Below are 27,134 nucleotides of genomic sequence, written 5' to 3'. Positions count from 1 at the left end.
TGGTGGGTTTTCTCCAGGTACTCCGGTTTCCTCCCACGGTCCAAAAACATGACTGTCAGGTTAATTGGCCTCTCCAAATTGCCCCTGTGTGTGAGGTTGTGTGTCCTGTGTGTCTCTGTGTTGCCCTGCGACAGACTAGCGACCTGTCCAGGTGACCCCACCTCTCACCCGGTACGCCAGCTGGAGATGGGCACCAGCACCTCCCGACCCCACCGAGGGAAAAGAATGTAAGAAAATGAATGGAATATATTTTAGATTGTAAGCCATCAGAAGTGTCACAGTTAATGTATTGATGTGTGTTACAGGTTAATCTGACCAGAAGCCAAATAAACCGACTGCTTTTTGTCAAGTTTAAGTTTGTGGTTCAACAACATGAACACAAACTTAAATGTGAGGAACATTTAGGTGCATCTACTGTCTTTCAGAAAATAAAAGTATAAGTTTTCACAGATTGAACGGCTAAAAACACTAACAATGAAAGATACGTGAATCCTATTGTTTTCTACATGAAAAAAAACACATTATTGTTTTTATTTGTAGATGCTCAGAGTCAGATGTGTGTTACAACAAACACCAAGATTCCCTTTCTGACAGTAATTTGTTTTCTTTGTTGAAAGCAGAATTGTTCTGGCTGGTAAAACGCAGCCAGTTTTACAAAAGCATCACATTTAAACATCTGTACACCATGGAAACGAGCTGCTCTTTAAATGTATGTTAACATCTCTCAACAAAACAGCGCAGGGGCAGAAAATGTCAAATTTAACCTAATATTCTGCTACTTTGATGGAAAAATTGGATGCAATATAAATATGACAAATACTCAGGAAGAAGATGATCAAAACAATCAGAGGAACAATCAGTGATAATGCCAGTTTGCAACACACCGCTCTCCTGGCTCCTAATCTGCTGCCAATCTAGACACATTCCCACAAACATAATTTTTTTCTCCACATAAACACTGCTGAGGCAGGCAGCAGTCAGAAACGACAAAACGTAATCTCTTCCACCCAGACGGACTCCGTCAAGCAGACGGTGTGTTTACATTCATAAAGAGAGGAAAGGAAAACTCAGATTTATTTTTAGTGTTACTTAAATGTCATGTGTTCACCATTTTCATCAGGCTTAAGAAGTGAAATATCTCATTCTGTATTTTGCTGCTAACTTTATTTTAATGATGCAGAAATTTTTATCATATTTGTCATTGCTGATATTTTGTCAAACTAAAAGATAAAGACCTGAACACGATGTGTTTGTAATCCAGGGAGGCATATTGGGAGGAAATTCTGATTCTGATTGACTTTATTTTGGTAAATTAATTCATATTACAAAAATGAAAAAAATATATTTTATAAACCAATCATTTAACAAAAAATAAATCGGTTGAAGTTGAGGCTTATCTTGTGTCAAACTCATTTTCGTTTTGGGCCAAATCGAAATCATGAATGCTCTTAAAGGGCCGGTTGTGCCAAATGTATTGATAAAACCTGGTCACAAACTGTTAAAATATCAATGAATTCTTAAAACTAAAGAATATTATTGAGCATCTTTTGAGTCCCTCTGGGATTTTGTGATTCTTTTTGTGATTTTTTTTTTGCAATAAAAATCAAAGTGTTTGTGGAACTACTTTAGAAATATTTGCAATATTTGTGCTCATTTATGACCGTAAATGCGACTTTTTATTACTCGCTGTATAGATCATGGACTATAATCTGATACCAATTAAAGCTGAGGTAGCTGTTTAGTACAAATAAGAAAGTTTTTGACAATTTTTGAGAAAACAAATCGCTAAAAAATTATTGGAATTTATTGATTTTGTGTGAATTTCCACAATAATTCTCAAGAAACTGGAGGGACTGACTGATATAATTTGGCAGTAAACGGATAAAAACTGTACTAATTTGATTGATAATATAATATTTAAGCACATTTTGTGTTTAGCAGAGAATCTAGAGGGCCATATAAAAAGCAACAGTGGGCTGGATTTGGCCCACGGGCCTTGAGTTTGCACTACGGTATTCTATGAACAGTGTAGAAAATACACAGCACAGACGACATGTGATGGAGAGTGAGAGTTCCCTGATTGATTTAGCCATGCACAAAACTTTCATAGAGAGATGGCAGAGGTTAAACAGAGTGGTAACAGCAATAGGTGAAACGAGGAAGTGCTTCAACACTGCTAATGCAGATCCGAGAACGTGTAACTTGTGCATTGGTGTAGTTTGGCCATCAGATTAGATGGAGCAGGACCACCAAGCTGGCCTCAATCCAAGCCTAAAACCTCAACGAACCGGCATGGCACTGCTCCAAATGAGCTATTGTAAGGCTCTCAGCACCGCAGCTGCTGCTCTGGCTTCAGCCAAAAGGATCTCCACAAGCAGTTGCAACAAAAAATGACCAATATATACAGTGAGAACACCAGATGCGGTTCACATAGAACAAGTGGGCTCTACACTTGTGGACAAGAGCTTCCAGCTGCGCAGAAGTGCGCAAACATTTCACATACGTTTGGCTTTGCTGGTTGCTGGGAGACGGAAGGAAAGGCTTTTGGTTTAAATGCAACATGTAGCACCAAAACAAACTCTGGCATTGAAAGAAGCAACAAGGAGGGAGGAAGAAGCAGCATTAAGTTGGGTTTATAGATGTGTCAACTATAACTGCGCCCCTGCAGGTTAGAGCCAATTTTTACTCAAAATGGACACTTTGTATGCAGATACAAATCATACCGATTTGGAGACACCGCACCAAAGTACACTGATCGGTTCACACGCACTCAATATTAAAACACAAAATCTTAAATTTTGGTCTAGTTTCTAATGCAAATATCTCAGCAAACTAAATAAGTCAAAGCTAACTTACAGGTAGCTTAGCAAGATATTGTTTTAACATTTATGAAAAAGTGCTAGTTATATTTGCAGATCATTTCACTTAAGACATTTTTCCCATAAGTTATTTCATCTGCCAATAGAACAAGTACTTTTTCATCAATATTAAGGAATTTTATTAAGAAGTTACTTTTAAGTTAGTCTTATTTTAAGTGTAATAAGATATTTGCACTACAAACTAGACCAAGTTACTTGGTAAGATTTTCCATTTTTGCAGTAAATATTTTATTGTGCGACTATAACTCAAGTGTTTAGCAGTAGCTTACAGAGTTTTGTTATATTTTAGCAATTGTTGGAGCGCAAGACAAAAATACATATTACAGGCTTCAGAGGTTTTGCAGGACCTATTCATACTGACCAAACCTGAACTAGACAACCATCTTGGATGGGGTTCTGCTCGAAACCTGCAATACTTAGTGTCATGTTTAGTTCCAGTCTTTGAACCCACATGCAAGAACACAATCAGGAGTCGCGTATTTAAAAACAATATAGTTTATTGTAAAGGGGAAAGGAAGTGAGTGTGGCGCAGGAATCAGGATTGGAACCACCAGAACAGCCACTGTTGATGAGAGGCAGAGGTAAGGCTCTGATAAACAAGGAGTCACAGATTTTATGGCGGAGGCTTACTTTAGAGCAGACCGAGTTACTTGTTGGAGCAGAAAGGAATCTGGAGGCGGCGAGGAGAACCAAGGGGCCGTGGGAGAACGCACAGGTAAGATGGCTGTGTGGAGGGCGTGCTGACGGCTGACAAAGGGCCGGAGAAAGTGAAGCCGTGAGGCTTCGGGCACAACCAGGTACGTACTGCTGCGTCACGGAGGAATCCACAAAGGACCAGGAAGGGAGTGCTCGAGGAAGGCAACCGCTTGGTAATACTAAGGGCGTCGTGTGGAAGCAGACGAGGAGGCTTGCAGGGGTTAGCATAAACTCCGTTCCAGAGAACCGCTGGAGAAACTCAGGCAACACCTGACAAGGAGGACAGACACTGACGGGATTACTACGGGAAGCTTACGCAGAGGGCCTCTCACTGGAACGTTTGATTACCAGGTAAAACAAACACTCAGGCAACGACCTGTTCTTAAATATCCACAGTATCAGTCCTCTTAATGCACCATAGGTGTGTCTCCAGGTTCTCCCACTCGCTGCTCCAGGGGCTCTGCTCACAAGCGGCATCTGGTGGGGGAACGTGGAAGCAGCAGGCTTCCCAAAACAAAGAAAACAAAACAAAACAAAACAGAATCCAACCTGACACTTAGAGTAGTCAAATTTAGGCTGAATTATCCTAAAATTATGGCACATCCTTTCAAACACTGATTTGTTAAACCTTTATTCTACTCTATAAAAAGCCCCACCAAAAAGACCTTCTCATTGCTATTTTTGGCATTATAACAGAGATTCTCAAAGTTATTTTAGGTTCATAGCTGCAGGTCTAGGCGAAACAAAACACAACTTTGGCAAATAAAAAAGCAAGAATAAAGTTTATCTAGGAAACAACAAAATTTCCCACTTTTATGTTTTCTGTTTTATACCTAACTGACAGAAAATATATAAAAAAACATTTAACCCAAGGCCAAAATGGTGCAGTGACAAAAAACGGAACAGAGAAGATCGAGCTCAAATATTTTGATGCATCAGAAAAGCAAATGTGTCCTAAGAGACAGAAGGTTATATAAAGTAAGTCTTACTAAAAAAATAGCCAAGGACAAATGGAAGAAATGGGACCTTGAGGGGGACTCAAATATAACTTATTTATTTATTTATTTTTAATCTAGTGGGAGAGACCGCCTGCAACCAAGGGCAAGAGCAACTGTGGCATCTGTCACCAGCCATCTGGGAGAGCCGTGAGGCTCCTGTGGGCAACAAAGCAAATGTGACCTTAGTGTGACAGCAGAGAACACATCGGAGCAACACTGCAAACAATAAATAAAAGCAAAACAAACAAAAAAGTGCATTTCAGCAAAATTTTAACTTGCTCAGTATTTACAGCTAAAATTTACAGTTGATTTCTGAGGTGGTAACAAAACGACAATCTGCTGATCTGAAAACATGAGGGCAAGTAAAACCAGGTTTACAATATTTACAGGTTACCAGGCAATTATGCAGTTCAGACTTGAGCATGTATGTGACTCCTAATAGTGCAATAACCTGTAAAAATACCAGAGCTTCGCAGTATCTACACAAAAACTAACGCATTTTGTCTGACCAGGTGGTCAGCAGAACAGGAGCACCACAGCAGTCTGTATTCTCACCATGTATTTTCGCTCTGTTCACCTCAGACTCACAGTAAAGTCACTCCAGATTTACACTGCATGCGTCTCCGCTCTGCTCCGCTGTGCACTTTACCATCAGAGCAGAGTAAAGACACATTAACACTGAATCTGCTCTGCTGTGAAGCCAAGAGGTGCTCCAAGAAGCACGCATGAGGAATGAGAGCCATGAAGCCAATGATAAAAAGGACGAGTGGTGTAATATAAAATACTGTGGTTCAAATTTCTATATATTACAATCTCACTTCGTCTACCTGGACTGAGAGAAAACCTGGTTTCATGTATGCGTAGTACTAAATTATAAATGTTGACAACATCTATGTATATTGATTAAAGGGGCAATGTTATGTATTTTCCAGGTACATAGTTCCACTTTGTAGCACAATCATGTAGCGTTGTTACCTTCAGTTGTTATAAAAATGCTTTACGTATTAAATATAACCTGAAATTGGGTCTGTGTCTCTTTAAGAAAGTTCTGCTGTTTCACAACACCTTTTAAAATTATGTTTCTTTTCCCGTGGCTCTTTATCATGCGCATCAGTTTTTAGTAGGGCATAGTGTGCAGAACAATGGTCTGGTATCAGAAGTATCACTTCGTCAGCGTTTGATATTAATCTGCAGACGTCAATCAAGTCCAAAGAGCAGCTTCTGCTCAGTTTCTGAGGACTGGACAAGCATCCGCCTGCAGCATCACTCTGCAGCAGGTCAAACGCATGTCTGGTGCTGCTGAAATGTTTTAGCAGCACGTTAACGTTCCCCTTGAGGTTAATGTAGCAGGTTAATGTGGCCCTGGAGGCTCTGCTGCACACCTGCCGACTCAGTCCAATGGAGGCAATACAGGAATATGGTAAAACCACCTTACAGCATCAAAATCTCTGAATAAAAAGTGAATATTTTTCCTCTTTTTATCCCATCCTAGTCTCCTGAGTGCAGCAGTGAAAGGAAGCAGAGTTTAACTCTGGGAAGAATTTATGGATCAATAAACTCTCCAGTGGGTTTTGAAAGTTTTGCTCAAGCTATTCTGTTTCAAATCTGCATCTGATTTACAAAGCAGATTGCACTTAATACATGTTGGAGCAAACATCCTTCACCAGAGTTGAGCCTCTTAACTCCTCATTTGAATTCCAACTAAAACATCAATTACAATTTATTGTGACATCCATCCATCCATTTTCTTGACATCGTTGTCCCTCAGTGGGGTCGGGAGGGTTGCTGGTGTCTAGCTCCAGCTGGTGTGCCGGGCGAGGGGCGGGGTCACCCTGGACAGGTCGCCAGTCTGTTGCAGAGCAACACAGGACAAACAACCATGCACTCACACACTCACACCTAGGGGCAATTTGGAGAGGCCAATTAACCTGACAGTCATGTTTTTGGACTGTGGGAGGAAACCGGAGTACCCGGAGAAAACCCACCATGCACAGGGAGAACATGCAAACTCCATGCAGAGAGACCGGGGCCGGGAATCGAACCCAGAACCTTCTTGCTGCAAAGCAACAGCTCTACCAACTGCACCACTGTGCAGCCCCATTTATTGTGACAATAAATCAAAATTTTAGCCAGTTTTACTTCAGATTACTACAATTAAGAAGAGTGGAAAATATATTGACATTGAAAAGCTGCTTGTTTAGAGTATCTGGGGCAAGATGCCAGAAAGCATTTTGCATTTTCCACATTCACAGGTGGAAACCTTACTCATGTACAAGCTAGTCATAACTACCAGGAAAGCTTAATACTTAGCTTACATTACAATACGAAATGTGCACATGTAAGGCGTTATTACAGCCAAATATGTAGGAAGATGCTTTAAATAGACTAAACCTGCAGAGATTTCAAGGTACTCTGGGCGTATTGAGAGCCACTAGTTAACTGTGCTGAGGGATTATAACGAAACTGCCTTGTTGGCAGCAGCGTGAGGCGCAGGCTGCGGAGGGGATTGAGTCGAAGTCATCTGTAATCCTACGCTACCTTCCAGTCACACTAAACAAAAAAGAGTTGACCTCAATTTCCTTAAATAGTTTCCAATATATTGAAAGAAAAGGGTAGACTGGAAGGTGTTGAAGAAGTGTGAATTATCCTGAGTGTGTTTTGCTCTTGTGAAATTTGTTTTTTTTCACACACACTCAGTTATGATAACAAGAGTGTTTGCATTGTTCACAGCACAATATATTCCACATTTATCTTCCATCCATCCATCCATTTTTTTCCGCTTATCCGGGGTCGCGTCGCGGGGGCAGCAGCTTCAGAAGGGAGGCCCAGACTTCCCTCCCCAGCCACTTCTTCCAGCTCCTCCAGGAACCCCAAGGCGTTCCCAGGCCAGCCGAGAGACATAGTCCCTCCAGCGTGTCCTGGGTCTCCCCTCCTCCCGGTGGGACATGAACTCCTCACCAGGGAGGCGTCCAGGAGGCATCCTGACCAGATGCCCGAGCCTCAACTGGCTCCTCTCTGCATGGAGGAGCAGCGGCTCTACTCTGAGTCCCTCCCGGATGACCGAGCTTCTCTCTCTAAGGGAGAGCCCAGCCACCCTGCGGAGGAAACCCATTTCGGCCGCTTGTACCCGTGATCTCGTTCTTTCGGTCATGACCCAAAGCTCATGACCATAGATGAGGGTGGGAACGTAGATCGACCGGTAAATCGAGAGCTTCGCTTTTTGGCTCAGCTCTCTCTTCACCACAACGGACCAGTACAGCGCCCGCTTCACAGTAGACGCTGCCCCAATCCGCCTGTCGATCTCCCGCTCCCTTCTTCCCTCATTCGTGAACAAGATCCCCAGATACTTAAACTCCTCCACTATTGTACGCAATATAAATGCTGCCAATATTATTTGCACCATAGTAGGTAAAATCTTTGTGTTATTAGCATTATTATTAATGGCACAAAACAGCAGATGCAGCTACTTGCAAGGTTTAAATAAAAACACTATTGAAAAAAGCCAAAGATTGTGAGGGAGTTTTTATGTTTGTGATTTGAGACACTAGCTTTTGTTTGCCATTTTTTCATTACTGATGCTTTTTCTTTGTTTAGCTCTCTGAAACGGAAAATAAATGTCACTTATATTTCCTGAAACTTTTTGTTTTTATCATTTATGTTGCGTCCTACACAAGTCGGGACTTGACACTGGTGTATACTTGGTTGTCTTTTCCACTTAAATTGTGTTTCATACCATTACAGAGAAGATATCTTCTTAAATCAGTTGCCAGAGGAAAAAGTCACAGCTCTCAGTGTTGATGGTTATATTCACACAGAAATAAAACGCTGCGCTCTGCTGTATGTGTAAACAAAGCCTCGTCTTCAACTGGAGTCAAACTTTGTTTAAAAAGAAATAAACCTATGAAGATAAAAATCCAACATATTTCCTCTATTTTAGCACCAGCGTGACGACTATCTGTTCTAAAACAGTAATTTCATGTTGAAACCAGCATGTCCAGTCTTTTCAACATCAACAGCAACAAACTGTCAAATGTTTTTTCTAGTTTTTTTTACCGCTGGGTTTTGCACTCCTGACAACAGGTTGGTTTCTCCAGAAAAACCCTGCTTATGGGAGGAATTTGAACCTTATAAAAATATGTTTTTAGCTTTGACTGCAAGTTGTAGCATGTGGCGTTTAGTGGGTTTCACAAATTTAACAGAACTTCAAAGCTTCAGTCTGCATATAAAACAGAGCTTGGAAAATATTGAGTATATGTAAAATAGTTCTCACACTTACATCTGCACGATAACCATGCAGAGAGTTTGACTTTGTTAGCATTGGGGTCAACAATATCTATCTTCTGCTATGATATCTGCATCAACCTTGGTTGTACTTTATTGGTATTATAAATAAAGAACATAAATATTAGTGAAACGGAACATAAACTCATAAACCAAGTGGCTTATGATCATAACAACAATGTGGTTTCTTTAGATTAGAATAACATTTTAGAGTAACATTTCTAGCCACACTTATGGTTAAATATGTGTATGAAAAAATAAAAACATAACCATAAATAATATTTGTTATAAGAGTTTTTTAATGGGCATTATGTAATGGAGGAAAACAGTAACATCTGATTCATATAAATTAATTCAATAAGGGGAAAAAGTCCTTGTTACGTAATTATTTTAAATCACATCACAAATAATCCCTTTGAAGTAAATTTTCTCTTTAGCTCAAACTGTTTAGGACATTTTACATTAGACGTTCTGTTTCAGGAGCAACAACTGGGTATGAAAACCCATATTTATTTTACCCCTAAAAGACATACCTCGGAAAAAAAAAAGTCTATACCATCACAAATGTAAACGCAGAGTTAGATGAATTCAACAAGGACTTTAACTGAATCCATGCTCTTTGCTCAGATTACATAAAGATTGAGCTATTCTGGATTGTAAATCAACAACAAAACGCTTGTGTTTCCCACAGCGGTAAAATCAGATGGATAAAACGTCCTGGAGCTCAGCGTGGGTTGCTAGGTGACGGGCTGGGCTTTGCCAGGGTTGCTAGGTAACGGGCAGTGTCTGCTGATTTGTGTCGTTAAATTCTGGAAGTTTTTGAAATGCTTGTTTTCGACAAACACGAAGTTACTGCCAAAAATTAAAAAAAAATGCTGGGTGGTGTCATTTTCCCCCATTGAATAAGTTTACTCAAGTTGATTTTTCAAAAATATTTCAGTGTGGTATGTTTAAATATAAACAAAACAAATTCCTATTTGGTGCCGCTAAATATGGGCAGCAGCCTAAATGTGGTATAAGTTGCATAAATTATTTCGGCAGCCGGCTTTAGTAATTAAGTGGACTGTTGTTGAAATCGCTGAAAATTCTGCATTTTAATGCTTTGCGCATATATTTGATTACGTTTCATTTCTCAAGCACAACCCAAATGTTGATGGGCGTCTAAAGATAAGATCAGCGCTCTGCCCGGCTCCCGTCCCTCTAATCTCACATGCTCCATGCTCTTATCTGCTCCGACTCAGATTAGAAGGCTGGCAGGAATAAATTGGATTGACTTTTAATTAGGTCTATTAAAAAGGTAAAATGGGTTGTAACTGTTTGAGTTTCCTTGCAGGTTCCTTTAGATAGCCAGCCAGTTTTTTCTCATCTTCTAATCAGAGTCAGACAGATGAATTTTTAAAATGCTGACCTGGATTATTTATGCACAATTTAAGGATTTTGTTTTCTTTATTCATGTAAAAAAAGAAAACAAAATGCGCAAAAGGTTTATGGGCAGAGAAAAGTGCACACATTATTCCAATTAAGAATCTATAGCAAGACCTGAAAATTTATATTAAACAATGTTCTCTATTCAGTGTAACTGAACTTGAACAGTTTTATAAGGAAAAATGGGTAAAAACGTCAGTCTGCAGAAATGCAAACCAGACAAAGACGTTGCAGCTGGATTAGCTGAGGTTTTAATGCAGGAATTGTGTGTTTGCTTTGCAGATTTTTCTTTTTAAAGAAATAAACAGATAAATTGAACCCATGCTTGCTAAAAAGCAATAAAAATTACAACTGCAGGTTACGCCTATGAAAGAGGACTCATAAAATTGTAAATTATTTGTTATTCAAATTAAGCTACAACACAAAAGGATGTAATTTTATTTTTTTCAGATGATCACGTTGCAAGAAGACATTTAAAGACATTATTCATGTCAGTATCTCTGCAAATGTTCCAATATAAACAGCTTTGCTTATAAACGGTTACATTAAACAGCGCTTTTTTTGAACGCTACTCAATCCCAACAGTATCAGGAGCACTAAAAAACAGGAATCACACAAAACCAGGATATAATAAAAATATCAGACGTTTATAAAATACACCAAATTTTTAAATACTGAGTTCAATAACTTTTTTTATATAAATAAAAGCAATAATAATTATAAAAAAAAATTATTTAATAATAAAATTATTGGTAACATTTTATTTGAAGGGGGTGAATAAGACTGACATGACACTGTCATAAACATGATATAAATTTGTTATAAACGTATTACTGATTGCACTTTAACCCTTGTAGGCCAAGGTCTAAATGGCCATTCCGGCACCTGAGTGAAGTTGGCCCCCCCACCTTCTTCAAATCAGACAAAATTGGTGTCTGATTTGTAGCACGTTTGTGCTAGATTTGTGCTCGTTTGTGCAGCAAAAATTTTTGTTTTTGCTGGTTGACCTTTTCGCAAAAGGTCAACCAGCCCCTCAACTTTTATAAAATCCAATTTTCTTTATATCTTTAAAATGATAGCAGCACAAACGAAAGTTTTTGCTGCACAAACCAGCACAAACGTAACACTAACGTTTGACACTAATTTTGTTTGATTTCATAAAAGTGGGGGGGCTGGTTGACCTTTTGACCTTTACACTTTCATTAATATCTTCAAAGCCAAAGCAGCACAAGCGAAATTTTTTGCTGCACAAACCAGCACAAACATAGCTGAGTTGATTGACACCCATTTTGTCTGATTTGAAGAAGGTGGGGGGCTGGTTGACCTTGGATGACCTCTAGAAACATTTCTTTATATCTTTAAAATGATAGCGGCACAAACGAAAATTTTTGCTGCACAAACAAGCACAAACGTAGCACAAACGTTTGTCACCAATTTTGTCTGATTCGAAGAAGGTGGGGGGGGCAACTTCACTCAGGTCATTCAGACGCGCAGTCTTTCTCTTCTCAGTGCGTCAGAGCTCACTACGAAGCCATGCAGCGATCGCTAGCAAAACTACTAACACTACACACACCACAAACTCTAAATAACATACTTACTGTATAAAAAACCTATCGAAACACTCTTAGTAAAATCCACAGCATCAATTCTCCCTAGTCTCTTGCCGTATCCAAATGCCCCCCCCGCCCCCGTTTGTCCCCACGTGCCTCCGTTCTACCTAGCAACAGACCGTCAACACATTTTCATTGGTTGTGTCGAAATGTGGTACAGTTAGACCCCCACACAGTAAGGCGGAAATGATCGATCATATTCCTGGCTTTATTTTCAAGTAAATAACCACAAAACCAATATAAAAACACCACTTTTATAAAGTTTGAAGCCCGTACTGTCCACCAGAGGTGAAATGAACACTCGGTATGCCGTCTGTGTTATTACGAAGCCTTATAAATGTGTCACGTGCTTGCCCGCTCCACAGCGGGCTTCGTCCCGGTAGGGTTAAAAATTAGGTAACTTTATGTTATTAAAGGTAAAGATTAAACAGTAATGTTTTGTTAATGTCAAGTTGTCAAAGACATTTTGAATAATGTCAACTTTGTATTAAAAGCGTCATAATTTACCGAACGACGCTTTATGACAACAGTTGCAAATATTCATGAAGGCTTATTCATGTTCATGACAGTGTTATGACATGTTTATGACAGTGTCATGACGGTCTTATTCACCCCCCTTCAAATAAAGTGTTACCAAATTATTTAATTTATTTAATTACTTAATAATTCATATTTAATAATAATTTATTTATTAGTACTCTGTGGCAGGTGATATCAAAAATAATAGTGGGCAGATTATTTCACTGCTAATCCAACGTTTCATTCACGTTGCAAAAACACAAAGGGATGCAACAGTAAACATTACGAGAACAACACTTTAGCGCAAAGGTAACAAATCCTAAAACTGAACTGTAATACCAAATAACCCTGTACTTAAAACAGATTATGACGCTGTTACCAACAAAATTCTCCTGATAAAAGCTTTTCCATGAACACACAACAGCAAAACAGAAATCCCAACAGTAGCAGTGAATCTGCATTAGTCCTTGTCAAACAATAAATTCTGTCCAGGTGACAGTAGATGAAAACGTAGCCAAATGATGACGGCGATCATTACTTGGAGGATATCTGCAAGCCCAGCTGCTTCCCCATCGTCTCCCTCTGGCACAGTCATCACAGAAACAGAGCACAAGCTGCACAGCTATACTGTAATGGCGCCTTCAATTAAAAAACATTTAATTTGGCTCGCTTGAGTGGTCCTTTGTGCTCCGTGGTAATAGCCATCATTGAGAAAATTGGGCACAAAGGGCGAAATCGTGGAGCAACAAGGAGCAGGACTAGTTTAGAGTAAGAGGTTGTGTGAGAACTCAGGTGTGAAGTGATGCAGTTCAAGGAAGAACAAAACAAAATGGCCGCAGACGGATGAGGTAGGCATCTAAATGATGTTAAATATAGCTGAATTTCTTACAATATCAATTACGTCCAAAGATAGAAACACTGTTAGATTAGTGAGAGAAACACAAGCTAGCAACATTTAAGCGTCAGGGCAACTTATGGATGCCCACCAAATCACCAAAAGACATTTAAACACCTGTAATTGTCTAAAAATTCAAACAGCACATATCATTTTTGACGATACGGCAGCAATCGACTGAAATGCTGGAGAAAACAGCTTGTGCTGCCGGCTCCAGGAAAATCTGCAGTGATCTTTAAACTGAAATATTTGTGAAGAAGAGAAGCATGCTGCTTGAGAAAATTAAATCCACTTTACGAGGATCTACACAAAGGTTTTACAAAAAACTGCAATGTTTTCTTTGCTATTTTTCAAACTTGGAGGTAGGCCTATCATAATAATCAATGAATCACATGATAAATTAAAACAAACTCAATAATTTCCATTGGCCTGATTTATCGTTTTTCTCTTTCTACCAAAAACTGGAGGATAAAAGTTTTCAGTTTGTTGTTTTATTTTTGAAGGACAATTTTGTTTACAAAGACTTCAAAATTAATTTTATTTGTCATTTTCTTTATTTATTTTGGATATTTAAAGTCCCGGTGTTAAATGTTCATTAAAATTTAAAGTTTACTTATCTTTGAGAATGTGTTCTTGCATTATTATTTTGCCATTACTGTTATATTACTTTAAAATGGTCAAAACAACAATATTATAATTTATTGCAATAACTTCTGGAACAATTTATCGACCAGTAAAATCGGTTATCATGTATTTGTTTTGAATATGAGTATACATAACTTAAGATTGATTTGGGGTTAACTTTGGGGGTAGGGTTTGTTCTGCAGTTTTATTTAAAATGTTTCTTTTTTCCTTTAGTTGAAAAAGCAACAAAAAATGACTAAAACCGGTGCAATGTCATCTTTTTTATTATTATTTTTAGGCACTACTTGGTCAGTATTACATTGTTAAGTTTATAGCTGCATAAGCAAGGTTTCACCCAGTGTATTATAAGCCTGGCGGGCCACCAGGCTTATCATTGATTATTTATTTAAGTCTTTTTAAAATGTTTGCATTTTGTACGACTTTATAGTTGGTGTTCAGGTATTAATCTTCCAGTAACACGTAATTATCAAGTGATATTTTCAAATTTCCTGTCACTTTTAAACATTTTTTAACTCAAAACGTAGCGGGCCGGTGGATGAATGACTGCTAAGTGAAAGAAACTTGCCCGACTTAGCAAGTTTTCTTGGGAAAACCTTGATATGTACAACAAGTATTGTATATTGTAAATTTATTTATTTTCTAATTGGCTCTAATAAAAATATTTGAGAAAAAAACAGAAGCACGCTAACTTAACATCAATACAACATAGGGCGAATCTGTTTATTTTGGATTAACTGAATAATAGTTGGATTGCTAAAGTTGTTTAGTATATTTGTTGTTAGAGAATTTGAGCCAGTTGAAGGTAAAACCGTCTCTTAAGGAGTTTAAGGATTGTATTTATCTTACCTGCAAAATGTATGTGTATGTTTTTGTACAGCTTTGACTTAAGTATGGAATATTTTACAGTCTGAATTCTCGGTTGACGATTAGTCTATTACTAAATCAGTTTATTATGTCAATAATCGATTCATCTGTTTAATGGTTTCAGCTCTCCACACCACCAGGCTACCAAATCTCCACCGCCCCACCCACAGCGAGCCCCCCAGACTCAATAACTCATAAAACCATCCATGCCGTGAAGCAAGGCCGCAACACAACACCCAGGGCACTGCAACCCCCCCAGAGGTCGGGGTGCTGAGCACCAATGATGTCATCAGTTTCCATGACAACCTCCCAGTCGGGGCAGACCCACCTCAGGCCAACTGAAAACTGATGAGGCCAAAAACCCCCAATGGAACAAAGACGGTGACGAACAATAACACTGAAACGATTAATCGAATTAATCGCGATTAATCGATTATTGGAATGATCTAATTTAGTCATCGATTGTTAGCCGCCGTATACAGACTAAAAATTGCCATTTGCTGAAAGAACAACACATTCAGAGTAGTAAATAAGCCAAAGCTGCACAAAAAAAATAATTTTAATGTTTTTTATTTAAGATGAAAAACCTTATGCTATACCCAGAACAGCTCAAGTGGGAGTTTTAGCTTCACCTGCTCAAATTCTGTAAAAAAACAAACAAAAAAAACTCAAATTTAGCATCTTTTGCTACCCAGTTATTAATAAAAAAAAAGAAAAACGGGTTAGTACAGTTTTTTTAGCTGTAGATGCTTCATCCACTACTAATGATCAAGTGTTCACTAACCGAATGTCACATAATTACATTTTTATGCTAGAATGGTAATTTTTTTAATGTAAAAAAGGAATTTTTACATTGTATTTGCAGTATAGTAAAAATAAGTGGTTAAATAAAAAAAATAAGCAGAATGTGGCAAATTTTTTATTTGATTAATCAATTATTGCCAGAATAATCAATTAGAAGAATAATCGTTGGTTGGAACGTTTATTTGCAAAACTCCATAAACCTTAACAGTTTGATGAAACCTTGACTAGCATTAGCATTGTACTTCAAAATTAGCATGAGAAACATATCTAGATTTAGACCCATGAGTTATTTTCTGTTGAGCTAATCTTTCGTAACAAACTGCATCTGAAGTCAAAGATGTGATTTTTCTTCAGATGTAATGTTAGATCTGTTGTTATGCAATTACTTTTATCTCTAATGTGGAGCAGAATCAGCTAAAAATGGTGAAAATATGGAATCCTGTTCATGTCTAAAACATATTTTCTATACGCCTGCACATGCAAGACATGTAAACACTCACAAAGAGAAACATTTTCACAATACTTTCACCTGCTGTGCCGAATCTGCACCACCAATCCGTCCCCAGGGGAAATGGAAAGGTAATGGGACGCGGAACAATTCAACATCCCACACAAGGTGTATGTGCATCCCTGCATTCATATGATGGAAACCAAAGTGCAGCTGTTCATCTGTGACATCATTTGGATGCAATTTCAGACATCAGAAAGCATCTGTCTGCATTTACAGATGCAGGTAAAATGTGAAGGAAAGAGCTGCAGCCTAGTCGCTTCGGTGTTAGCAAAACGACACCACCAAAGGAAAGATGGAGAAATCAACTGATTACTGAATGCTCTAGCATATAGAGCAGTGGTCCCCAAACTACGGCGCGCGGGCCCGCCTCCACATTTGGTCCGGCCCCCTGAACAATACCAGAGAGCATTCAGATTTTTTCTCATATATTGTACTTTCCGTTTTATATGTGGATTTTTCTTCAACCACCAGGGGGCTCTTTAGCAGGAAGTGTGTCCTGTAAACTGTGGGTGTTTTGTTTTGCATGGCGCATTGCTGCCATCTGTTGGACTTTTAGGGAACTGCTTGACTTTTATGTTATTTAATCAGTACGGCTGTTTGCTAGCGGTAGAGCAGATGAACACACGTGTTTGTTATGAACGCCGCATTCGAAGCAATGCATGTAAGTAGCAACTTATACTTCAAAACGAGCCTTTATGCTAACATATGAGGAATTCATATGATAAAGTTACTTTCCCTCAATGGAATATATACTAGTCAGTCCCAGTGACCGTTTCACTAACGGTTTTTGCCCATGTGCTTTCTGGGTAAAAATCAATCAAGAAACGCGCTGCTTCCCCCCGCTGAACAGTTTCAACCTTCAAACCCCCACCCGCCCCCCAACAATTTCCGGCAGCGCAGGTGATAAACGTGTAACACTTTTTCTGTTACAAACTGACCCCCCACCAGAGAAGGTAATAGTTATGTGGCCCTCACAGGAAAAAGTTTGGTGACCACTGATAAGAAGTGATGAATAGGCCTGTAACGACAACAAATTCTGTTGGACGATAAATTGATCCAGAGGTTATTGCGATAAACGATATTATTGTTTTGAGACAATTTTTAAGTAATATAATGGTAATGGTGTAATAATGCAAGAACACATTCTCAAAGATCGTCTTTTAAAGCCCATCTATTTTACTTGGCTTTCAACTCCAGCGGGATCTAGTTTTAAATTGTATGTTTTTGTTTTTAAACTGTAAGGGTTTTAATTTTTTTTTATTGTTATGTTGTGTTTTGTATCAGCTGTGGTTGTTTTAAAGTGCTTTATAAATAAAGTTGGTATGGTATGGCAAATTGTAGTGAACATTTAAGTAAACAAAACAACAAATAAAATGAATTTTGAAGTCTTTCTGAACAAAATTGTCCTTCATAAAAGGGCTAATTGAGACCAAAGCACCAAACTGAAGATGTTTATTATCCAGCTTTTGGTATAAAGAGAGAAAAAAAGAAATAATCGATAAATCATGTCAAAGGAACATTAGTTTTATCATCCGATTAATTGATTTATTGGTTATTGTGACAGGGCTAGTGTTGATATTTGATGAACATGAAGGGAAAAAAATGCTGTTTTTCACACAGCATTTCTTAAAGAAACTTCCCGTCGTCACTAAATCATCCCTGCTAACATTAATGCTGTTTTACCTCAAGGGAGATTCAAATTCCTTGACAGAAATCCAGCTGCTTATAAAATTACTTTTTATAATTCATGCAACCTGTCTTTAGTATTGGCCGTTCTCGGCTTGTCTTTCACTGACCGTTTGTGGCGGTTTTGACACTTTTCTATGGAGGAGCGGCTTCATCACCCTGTAGATATCCGTAGTGAGCCATGGAGGCGGCTCTGCTCAGGACAAACAAATAAAGATCCCGGTTATTGGAGCAGAGGCAGGTTTACTGCGTGAAGGAGATGCTCATTTGACTTATAATGACAGGGCCTGAGAGCTATTATGTTTTCAATGGGGGACTTGACCATAAATCCATTTCAGATCTGTGTTTGAGGCAAACTCACTGGGGGAAGCTGGGAACAGCAATCTGGACCGAATCAATTGTTTCTACTGATGGTGTCCTCCTGCAATTTGCTTCTGATGATAACGGTGGTTTGTCCTTTAACTGATGGGCTGTTTCAAATCACTACTGATAATATAAAGTGCTTGTTTTCCTTTGCTAGCTACAGAACATGAAGAGAGGAGTTTCTCCCCTAAATAAAGGTAATATTTTCAAGCATATCTCTGTTATATATACTATCCAAAATTAGCTGAAGTATTAAAACTCTAGTTTTAAAGTTATTGTTTCCTGACACACTTTTTAGAATATTTTTTGGAGAAATAGCTTTGTCAAATGCAGCTGCCCAAAATATTTTTTCCCAAATTGATTATCCAGCTAATGTAAAAATGAATCAGCACCAAATTTAGTATTTTAAACACACTAAAAAAAATAATAAATAAAAATGTATCTCCCAAATGAAACCTTCTTCTTCTGATCTGTATTCAGATAAAATAAATAAAAATAATGTTTACTTAAAAATAAATAAGTACAATAATTACAAAACTGAAAAATACATGAAAAATATTAATAGTTCAAGTGATTTTAAAGTATTTAGATGTACACACATAGACTTCATTAAATAAACTCATAATGTTTTGCTTAATACCTTTAAATAATCTCCATTCAAATTGTGTTTTTCAAACTAGCTTCTTTGAAAAAGGTTATAATTCTTAGGTCTGTCACAATAAATTCTGCTGGGCGATAAATTGTTCCAGAAGTTATTGCGATAAACGTTAATATTGTTGTTTTGAGACAATTTTTAAGTAATATAACATCCATCCATCCATTTTCTTACACCCTTGTCCCTCAGTGGGGTCGGGAGGGTTGCTGGTGCCCATCTCCAGCTAACGTTTCGGGTGAGAGGCGGGGTACACCCTGGACAGGTCACCAGTCTGTCGCAGGGCAACACAGAGACACACAGGACACACAACCATGCACACACACACTCACACACACACCTAGGGGCAATTTGGAGAGGCCAATTAATCTGACAGTCATGTTTTTGGACTGTGGGAGGAAACCGGAGTACCTGGAGAAAACCCACCATGCACAGGGAGAACATGGAGACTCAATGCAGAAAGACCGGGAATCGAACCCAGAACCTTCTTGCTGCAAGGCAACAGCTTTACCAACTGCACCACTGTGCAGCCCATAAGTAATTATAACAGTAATGGTAAAATAATAATACAAGAGCACATTCTCAAAGATCAGTAAACTTTAAATTCTAGTGAATATTTAACACTGGAACTGGACGACATCTTAAATATCCAAAATAAATAAAACAACAAATAAAATTAATTTTGAAGTCTTTGTAAACAAAATTGTCCTAGAGCTAGACCAAACTGAAGACTTTCATCATCCAAGTTTTGGTAGAAAGAGAGAAAATTGATAAATCATGTCAAAGGAAATGATTGATTTTGTTTCAATTCATCATGCGATTAATTGATTTATTTATCATTTCTGTGCATCTAACAGACTGTTTCATGAAAACCTATTTGGTCCTGTCAATTATAGGACTTACATTTACAGTGAAAGCTGTGTGTATGTTTCTATGCGAGCAGGATCTCATGTGGGGACTCTTTGATTTATGTATTTCTAATTCTTGGTTTATTTGTGTTTTACTTTGCCAATTGTCCAGAGGGTCCTCAAATAAAGACAGAACGAGTTGTGTGCCAGCTGGCTGTCATGGACGTTAGTCATAAAACACATTAGGAATGCCACGCACATGGCAGCTGTAGCGTTCAGTGTCGCGCGCCAATGGGACGTGTCATCAATCTCCATTAAAAACACAGGAAACACACAGATTTCGTTATTTATATTCAATTATAGTTTTTACCACCTTGTCACTGAAAACATAAGGGCTTTAGATTAAAAAAAAAGAAGCTGATTAGCAAGAAGTCAACAGGAACAGTATGCTTAGTGGGCGATTGTTCGGTGTTTGGTAGACTTTATCAGCAGAAGCCATGACTCCATTGACAGGAGAGGGCTGGAGCTCAAGCTGCTCCTCGCTCAATCTCGTTCCACATGATTATTCTCAATTTCACAGCTGATGGTTTTTACTGAGGCAGACGGCGGCAGCCAAATGTTAAAGTACAAAAGAAAAAGCTCTGAGATAGGAGAGAAAGTACGACGGACGGGGGAGGGGAAGGGTGTCGAAAAGATAAGCGGGTTGGTCCGATTCATCAGCGGCGATTGAGGTAATCTGAGAATGCAACCTTGCTTTTGCAAGACATGATGCACAATTCAGGGGGAGGAGAGTCTTTTATGAAACAAGAGATACACAAAATTAAAGTTCAGTTCAGATGTTGGTGACTTGATGTTGTGTAAACAAAGATGTCAGCACCAACCCTTCACTAAAATATGTTTCTGCACTGCGATGGTAGGAGTTGGTCTTTACCATTGACATCTTGCTTCAGACTCATTAATGATCGAAAAAACATGTTTCCATCACATCCGTACAAGGAACCGCATGTGCAACTATGGGTGTGATGGTTTAAATAAAAAGACGGTAAATCCACATGGTATTTTCTGTCCTGCCCTTTGTGTGCTGTAGACAGAGACTCGCTCCCCCATCCCTTCCCAACATATCCAGCTGTGAGAGCCCTTCTCCAGCCGAAAATTGGCCTGCTGTGAAATACATATGTAAACTGTGACTGCAAAAGAAAATCCTGAGCAGATTTTCCTGAAAGTATCGGGTGAAAAGGATGAAAAAGGTTGGAATTGGAAGTACGTCATTGTTCTGTAAGTTGAGGCCCTTTAAAAACACTGACAATCATGACCACTGTGGGTGACATGTTGATTAATTTTACAATAAACTTATAAAAATAAATCATTTCAATGCTTTTCAGTCATCCGTAAACATTTTAAACGGTCATAAGATCTTACATGTAGACTTTCTTTGGTGGTATTATTGAATCTCTGTGCTGCATTTGACATAACTGATCACAATTTACTGACTGGTTCTATAAAGTCTTTTGAATTATCTACATCATGAGTCAAACTCGAGGCCCGTGGGCCAAATCGGGTCCGCCATAGCTTTTTATGTGGTCTTCTAGATCTGAGACTAAACACTAAGCAAGCTTAAATCTTATGTTATTAATCAAATTAATGTAGTTTTTATCAGTTTACTGCCAAATTATATCAATGAATCCCTGCAGTTTCTTGAGAATTATCATGAAAATTCACACAAAATCAACAATAATTGGGAATTTATTGTAGATTTTTCACAAAAAATTTCAAAAACTTTCTTACTTGTTCTAAACAGCTGCCTCAACCTTAATTGATGTCAGATTGTAGTCCCTGATCTATACAGCGAGTAATAAAACGTCGTCATAAATAAAAGCAAATATTTCCAATTTAACAAACACTTTGATTTTTATTGCAAAAAATCACAAAAAGAATAAAAAATCTGGTGGGACAAAAAAGATGCTCAATAATCTTATTTAATTTTAAGGATTCATTGATATTTTAACAGCTTGTGAATAGGTTTTATCAATACATTCTGGCACAACCGGCCCTTTAAGAGCATCCATGACCTTAAGTCGGAGTTCATGTAACAAGGTCTGTCAAGATAATCAAGATAATTTTTACTGGACGTTAAATCGTTCCAGTAAATATTGCGATAAACAATAATGTTCTTGTTTTGAGACCATTTCCAAGTAACAGATTGGTAGTGGCATAATAATGGAAGTCCAATAAACTTTAATTTTGTAAAATAAACAATCAACACTGGAAGATATTTTAAATATCCAAAATAAAATAAGCAAAAACAATAAATTAGACAAATTATTGTGTCTCATTAGCATAATTTCCCTTCAAGAAACATCTATAATCAGAAAGGAAACTATCAAGCTCATTTTAAGTTATCATGCGATTAATTGATTAATTGATTAATTGCTTATTGCGACAATTTCAAAGATTTGAATGTATTGCACTTGTAACATCCTTTAACCAGTAAAGAACACCATCAGCCTTTTATTTTGAAGAGTTGCCAAACTGAAAAAAAAAAAAAAATCTCACAAAAAACACTTTTTTAAAAGGCTCGATCTCAATAGCCTTCACACATCTCCTGTCACTGAAACGGTTTCGGAAAAGAAAAGGAAAGAAAAGCATTCTCGTCCATCGCAACTTAACATTACACTGAAAAAAACTAAACGTCACCAAACGTCTTTTAGCACGAGCAAAGATGCCAACAAAAATGGTACATAAGCAATTATTGAGGATGATGATGTGGTTCGTATTCACATAGAAGCTAGTGTTAAGACTGTAGCACAGCTAGCCACTGCAGGACGCTAGAAAGTCGCAGATAAAAACTAAAATCACTGCTACAAAGTCAGGCAATCAATATATGGGTTAACTGATTTTGTGTTATGACAAACATTATGCGGATGGTTATTAAATAGTTGTTTTGATACTGCTAAGGATCGTGTGCTAATATCACAGCTACAACAGTCTGGTGTTATGCTACGTTTAGCTACTTTTACCAAATGGAAAATTGATCAAGCAGATTGTGAAAAATACTTCCTGTTAAAAGAGTTTAAGGTTCTCAAAAGATAAGCGATGTGGATGTTATTAATAAGCAGCTGCGGATTGTAAAGGATTATTAAATGCTATTAAAAATATCCCATATCCTTTGTTCTACCTTGTTACACATTCTCAGAATAATAACAACACAACTGTGTTTTCTTGGCCTTGATGATAAACTGTTATTTTCCCTCAGTAAATGAAAAATTGTGTTGGTTTTTTTTGGTGCTGTGTGTATATTTCCCACCACCGTGCTAAAGTAAATATACATAAATATGGCCAGACTTTAGGCTGAGCGTTCATTAAAAAGTGAGTGCGCTGCATGAGTTGGTAGCAGTAATTTTTGGAGCAGGTCTTCTGTCAGATTTGCACAAATTTAGAATGAAAAAAGAAAAAAACTGACAATTTCCCCCCCCCAGGTCCTCATGCAAGTCGATAAAGAGCAACAAATAGTTTCCACTGAGAAGCTGGAAGAGCAGAGATTGTTGGGTATTCCTCCAAAAAACAATGTTTGTTATTTTATTAAAATGAGTCACACTTTCTTCATCACTTACCAAGTACCTGATTCATCATCAACCCATTTTAGCTCCATATACAGAAGCAGCAATCTGGAGCTTCTGTAACCAGGGATATTTTGTGGTATTGTGATAACAATACAAGTAAGAATTATTTTTTATTTATTTATTTAACTGTATGACTGTGACTGCATAACAAACAAATGCTGCTTTTGGAAAAGACACATATTTTTAATATGCTTTTTTTAGGCATCCCATTAATCATATTTTTACATTTATTTATATTTTTATTGACAAACAATGGAGAAAATAGTAAAACTAACAATCCTGACAACAAAATGGGCAGGTTCGGGGGCTTCCAAACATCATCAATTGGAATTTATTGCAACAACAACAATAATAATCAAAACTCTCATCATGATAATAAATCACAACAAATGATAAACAAAATGATACGATAAATGCCCATCCTCAATTTTTAGACTCCAGGTTCGCAGATTTTCCTTCAGCTCAGGTATTTCCCATAAGGCACTGGTACTTTCTGTACTTTCAGAGAAGACCAGGTGTCCTTAACATCAAAATGTTTAGTGGTTTTATTTTACCTTGGCAGTATAACTAAATCTGAATCAGAGTTGCCATATCTGACTGTTTCCAACCCCAAAATAAAAAAAGTCCAAATCATGATGCTGCAAAGCCAATGACTAATCATTTATGACATTTAATAGATTATAAACATTTCAAAATAAATCTTCTAACAAGGTAAGTGCAACAGCACAATGTTTTACTGAAAGTTTTGAGCTTATTTCAAAAGAATTTCCCACTTAATGGTTTCTAGAAACTTGACAAATGTTGTGAAAAGCAGTGCAAATTCAAACAATTCCCAGTAGAAACCCACCCAATCTGGCAACACTGGTCTGAATGAGATGGTTTTTTAAAGGTTTTGTTGGCTCTAGTGGCCTTTATTTGAAGGTAGTTTGGCAGGGGGCAGGGTGGTGAGGGGGGGAGGACATGAGGCGGGTGTCACCAGGCCGGGAATCGAGCCTGCGACCATCGGCACGAGGACTAGGGCCTCAATGTGTGGGTCTTGCTTTTCCCCTGCGCCACCACAGCGACCCCATGAATGAGATGGTTTTATACCCAAACACAGGCTGCCCCGCTGTGACCAATGGGAAAATTCAACTGCGTGGATCGACTGAAGGAGGTCAACAGTGAGACGGATTTAGGTAAAATATTGCAGAATTACATAAATTTACCGCAAAAATGTCAAACAAATTAACACCGAAACACAAACGTAGAAGACTAAATGATACAGATAAATGTGAGGATGTGGCAAAACTTTCTCCAAGAAGAAACAAAGATAAAGCTGAAGTTATTATCTTTAAAGAGGAACGATGTAGAGTCAACGCACAGCTTCAGAAACCAGCGATCAGGACTGAAACCTGATGGACTCTGACCCGAACCTTCAGAGCCACATAAAGACGGTTACAAAGTCGGCCCTCTATCACCTGAAGAACATTACTAATGTCTCAGGAAGATCTAGAGAAACTCATTCATGCATTTAACTTTAGTCGCACTGATTACTGCAACAGTGTCAAAAATAAAATAAAATAAAGAATCAGACCAGAACGCTGCTGCTGGAGTTCTGATCAAAACCAGTTAGAGAACGTCACCCCAGTTCTAAAGTCCCTACACAGGCTCCCTGTAGCTCAGAGAATAAACTTTAAAATACTTCCGCTAGTTTATAAATCACTCCACGGCTTGGCACCACAGTACATTAAAGATATGCTGTTGTCATGGCAACCTTCCAGACCTCTCAGGTCTTCTGGTTCTGGTTCTGCTCTGCATTCCCAAGAACCAGAACCAAACACGGAGAAGCAGCATTCAGCTTCTACGCACCACAAGCCTGGAACAAACTTCCTGAAAACTGCAAAACAGCTGAAACACTGAGTGCCTTTTACATCTAGACTGAAAACCCACCAGCTTGGAGTTGCTTTTGAAATTACGAATTTAACGATGGCACTTGACTAAAGGTAATGTTTCAATTGTTGATTCTATTTTTTATGATGTAAAGCACTTTGAAATGCCCTGTTGCTGAAATGTGCTATAGAAATAAAATGACTAAATAATCCAGTTCGTCAGCTAATCGGCAAAAAAAAAAAATTGATTTTAGTAGTAAGTTTGTTCGCAACATGAAGGTCTAAATCCTGCCGTTTTCAGATTTCTCTGTTTGATTCGCATCCAGAAGAACAAGCAAGCTACAAGCTACTAAAAAATAAAAGAAGAAGAAGAAGAAGCGCAAACTCCCAGCTGCACACATAAGGAGTGCTGGTGAAAATGACTGCATCCCTCTGGGGAGTGGGCAGCGGGAGATGCGGGACTTGATGAAGGACCTTTTGTTTGCAGCAAAATGATTTGCCTCAGCCTAGTTGGAAAAGCACATCGCGTCGGCTGAGCTTGGCAGGTGGGAGACAGTCATTTGTGGCCATTTAGGTTTGAAGCCGCCGCAAAGAGGGACTGAGGAGAGCAAGGTCATTTAAAGAGGATGTAGAACGTAACGATGTGGCCAGTGCAGGGTGTTTAAGTGTGTCTACTCTACTTGGATTGAGCCGCAGCTCAGCGCGCCACGGCAACACTTGCAGTAATGAAAGAGACACGCAGGGATCTTTACGAGGACGCAGAAGCTAAACACAAATGCAAATGTGATCAGATTTAGAAATACCTCGAAATGCTCTCTTTTCTGTCTTTTTTTAATTTAGCAAAATTGCAGAATCTTTTTAGAAAAACAGAGTTCAGATGCACCTCTGGCCTTACTAGATGAGCGCAGAAAAAAAAAAAAGGAAACATTTTGATTTTGTGGTATTTAGCATGAAATTTGTAAATCTACACACGGAGCAGAACAGACAGGAAGAACTCGTAGGAATGAGCAAACCTGCTCTGCTTTTTGAGCACAAGCTTCAGGTTTCTATGCAAAATGTGGAAGAAAACACTGAAAAAAAAGACGTTTTCATTTGGTTGATTTCTGCCAAATATCATGTGATTTTGTTGTCCGCGATTTACTACCGACCTTTTCACAGCAACGGACAAGCAGAAGGACGGAGGAGACTTTCTCCTTTTGTTTATGCTTAAGGCTAATATTATTATCCTTAACATTAAAATAACCTTATATTATATGATGGATAACAGAGATAAATATTTACAAATGCTTGAGTTAGGAATTTTGTGTTTAAAGGTCAATTTAGAACAAAGCAAATATATTTTTATGTAAATATAGACTATTTAGAGAGAAAATCATTACCAGTGAATGAAAGTATTTTAATCTCTGAAGAGATCCTTTAGAAAAAAAATTCAGAATATTTTTTCCTTTACTCATACTGAGGTATTGGAAATTCAGCTTTGCTAAAACAGAACTAAAATATTTAGTTAAATCAATTGTGCCACGTCTTTCCAAGAATATTTATCAGATCTTTGAATTTTTTAAATGTCATTTTGTATAAAAAAGAAATTATTTTAACATCACATCCGCAATATATGAATTCCTACATGCAATGCACCACTGCATAATCCACAACTGAGCATCTACAAAGGAGCACAGCAGACGCAGCCAAAGAAAGACCTTAAATTTAACAAGAATTAAATAATTTGGTTTCTTTATTTTACAGCAACCCTTTGACCTCCAGACGCAGCAGTGCTAAGATTTTCCCTCGCCCAGTAAAGCTACCAAGAATGACACAGACCAGCATGAAAATATTTATCATCTTATTCTAAAATAGAAAATCTCACTCACCACCGACATTTCAGGAAAAAAAGATTAAATTTCCAGACCTTTCTGCGTTTTTGATGCTTTAAAGTACTTCCTGTAAATACTCCCAACTTTAATTTATATTTT

At 38.0% G+C, this 27,134-nt stretch overlaps 1 protein-coding gene across 1 annotated transcript in view; it reads right to left on the bottom strand.

Annotated features, from left to right (window-relative positions):
- LOC103481326 (zinc finger protein 385C-like) overlaps positions 1-27,134 on the bottom strand; it is a 99,586-nt gene that overhangs the window by 72,023 nt on the left and 429 nt on the right. The window lies entirely within an intron of this gene.

This window comes from Poecilia reticulata, chromosome 19 (assembly GCF_904066995.2).
Source record: "Poecilia reticulata chromosome 19, P_reticulata-male-v2, whole genome shotgun sequence".
NCBI lineage: Eukaryota > Metazoa > Chordata > Actinopteri > Cyprinodontiformes > Poeciliidae > Poecilia > Poecilia reticulata.
Note: the sequence above shows the minus strand (reverse complement) of the source record. Positions and strands in the feature narration are given on the sequence as shown.